Genomic DNA, 3401 nt, shown 5'->3' on the forward strand with positions numbered 1-3401 from the left:
TCTAAGTTTGGTGTTGGGAGGCCACAACCAAATTCTAAGTTTGGTGTTGAACTCCCATATCCAAACTCTAAGTTTGGGGTTGGGGAGTCTCAACAATGCTCTGAACATCTGTGAGGCTCCATGAGAGCCCATTGTCAAGCTATTGACATTAAAAAGCGCTTGTTGGAGGCAACCCAATTTTTATTTATCTAATCATATTTTTTATTAGTTATATGTCTTCATAGGTTCATGATCATGTGGAGTCACAAAAACAACTGAAAAAATTGAAGAAAAATCAAAAACAACATTAAAAACAGCACACCCTGGAGGAGGAGTTCACTGGCGTTCAAACGCCAGTAAGGAGCATGTGGCTGGCGTTCAACGCCAAAACAGAGCATGGAGCTGGCGCTGAACGCCAGAAACAAGCATGAAGCTGGCGTTCAACGCCAGAAATATGCTGCATTTGGGTATTGAACGCCCAGAACAAGCATCAGTTCGGCGTTTAAACGCCAGAATTGCATGCAAAGGCATTTTACATGCCTAATTGGTGCAGGGATGTAAATCCTTGACACCTCAAGATCTGTGAACCTCACAGGATCGTCTCAGGATCTGTGGATCCCACAGGATCCCCACCTTCCCTCCTCATAATCCTAGTTTCTTCCACATCTTCTTCTTCATCTATTCTTTCATCTCCTGCTCGAGGGCGAGCAACATTCTAAGTTTGGTGTGGTAAAAGCATTGCTTATTTTGCTTTTCCATAACCATTGATGGCACCTAAGGCCAGAGAAACCTCAAAAAAAAAAAAGAGAAGAGAAAAGGGAAGACAAAAGCTTCCACCTCCAAGTCATGGGAGATGGAGAGATTCATGTAAAGGATCTATAGCTCAGTGGTAGAACATTTGACTGCAAATCAAGAGATCCCTGAGATACCTCAGGGGATACATTTTTCCCCACACAAATATTGGGAGCAACTAAGGATAGGAGCACCAAAATCACTAGGGATCAAGCAACAGAGACAAGGAAGAGACATAGAAGAGCTCAAGGACATCATTGGTTCCTCAAGGAGAAAACGCCACCATCACTAAGGTGGACTCATTCTTTGTTCTTAAACTTTCTATTTTTCGTTTTCTTATGTTAAATGTCTATCTATGTTTGTGTCTTTATTACATGATCATTAGTGTCTAAGTGTCTATGCCTTAAAGTAGTGAATATGAATCCATCACCTCTCTTAAATGAAAAATGTTTTTAATTCAAAAGAACAAGAAGTACATGAGTTTCGAATTTATCCTTGAACTTAGTTTAATTATATTGATGTGGTGACAATACTTTTTGTTTTCTGAATGAATGCTTGAACAGTGCATATGTCTTTTTGAAGTTGGTGTTTTAGAATGTTAAATATGTTGGCTCTTGAAATATTGATGACAAGGAAACATGTTATTTGATATTCTAAAAAATCATAAAAATGATTCTTGAAGCAAGAAAAAGCAGTGAATACAAAGCTTGCAGAAAAAAATAGCGAAAAAAAATATAGAAAAAGAAAAAGCAAGCAGAAAAAGCCAAAAGCTCTTAAAACCAATAGGCAAGAGCAAAAAGCCAATAACCCTTAAAACCAAAAGGCAAGGGTAAATAAAAAGGATCCCAAGGCTTTGAGCATTAGTGGATAGGAGGGCCTAAAGGAATAAAATCCTGGCCTAAGCGGCTAAACCAAGCTGTCCCTAACCATGTGCTTGTGGCGTGAAGGTGTCAAGTAAAAACTTGAGACTGAGCAGTTAAAGTCAAGGTCCAAAGCAAAAGAAGAGTGTGCTTAAGAACCCTGGACACCTCTAATTAGGGACTTTAGCAAAGCTGAGTCACAATCTAAAAAGGTTCACCCAATTATGTGTCTGTGGCAATTATGTATCCGGTGGTAATACTGGAAAACAAAGTGCTTAGGCCACGGCCAAGACTCATAAGTAGCTGTGTTCAAGAATCAACATACTGAACTAGGAGAATCAATAACACTATCTGAACTCTGAGTTCCTATAGATGCCAATCATTCTGAACCTCAATGGATAAAGTGAGATGCCAAAACTATTCAAGAGGCAAAAAGCTACAAGTCCCGCTCATCTGATTGGAGCTATGTTTCATTGATAGTTTGGAATTTATAGTATATTCTCTTCTTTTTATCCTATTTGATTTTCAGTTGCTTGGGGACAAGCAACAATTTAAGTTTGGTGTTGTGATGAGCGGATAATTTATACGCTTTTTGGCATTGTTTTTAGTATGTTTTTAGTAGGATCTAGTTACTTTTAGGGATGTTTTTATTAGTTTTTATGTTAAATTCACATTTCTGGACTTTACTATGAATTTGTGTATTTTTTTTGTGATTTCAGGTATTTTCTGGCTGAAATTGAGGGACTTGAGCAAAAATCAGATTCAGAGGTTGAAGAAGGACTGCTGATGCTGTTGGATTCTGACCTCCTTGCACTCAAAGTGAATTTGCTGGAGCTACAGAACTCAAAATGGCGCACTTCCAATTGCGTTGGAAAGTAGACATTCAGGGCTTTTCAGAAATATATAATAGTCCATACTTTGGCCGAGTTTAGATGACGCAAAAGGGCGTTGAATGCCAGTTCTACGCTGTAGTCTGGAGTTAAACGCCAGAAACACGTTACGAACCAGAGTTGAACGCCAGAAACACGTTACAACCTGGCGTTCAACTCCAGAAAGAGCCTCTGCACGTGTAACATTAAAGCTCAGCCCAAGCACACACTAAGTGGGCCCCGGAAGTGGATTTATGCATCAATTACTTACTTCTGTAAACCCTAGTAACTAGTTTAGTATAAATTGGACTTTTTACTATTGTATCAGGGATCTTGGGATGTCTAGTTCTTAGATCATGGGGACTGGTCATTCGGCCATGCCTGAACCTTTTACTTATGTATTTTTAACGGTAGAGTTTCTACACTCCATAGATTAAGGTGTGGAGCTCTGCTGTTCCTCATGAATTAATGCAAAGTACTACTGTTTTTCTATTCAATTCAACTTATTCCGCTTCTAAGATATTCATTCGCACTTCAACATGAATGTGATGAACGTGACAATCATCATCATTCCATCACGAACGTGTGCCTGACAACCACTTCCGTTCCACCTTAGATTGGATGATTATCTCTTGGATCTCTTAATCAGAATCTTCGTGGTATAAGCTAGATTGATGGCGGCATTCATGAGAATCCGGAAAGTCTAAACCTTGTCTGTGGTATTCCGAGTAGGATTCTGGGATTGAATGACTGTGACGAACTTCAAACTCGCGAGTGCTGGGCGTAGTGACAGACGCAAAAGAAGGGTGAATCCTATTCCAGTATGATCGAGAACCTCAGATGATTAGCCGTGCTATGACAGAGCATTTGGACCATTTTCACAAGAGGATAGGATGCAACC

The sequence above is a fragment of the Arachis ipaensis genome, chromosome B5 (genome assembly GCF_059453495.1).
Source record: "Arachis ipaensis isolate K30076 ecotype BB chromosome B5, ASM5945349v1, whole genome shotgun sequence".
Classification (NCBI taxonomy): Eukaryota; Viridiplantae; Streptophyta; class Magnoliopsida; order Fabales; family Fabaceae; genus Arachis; species Arachis ipaensis.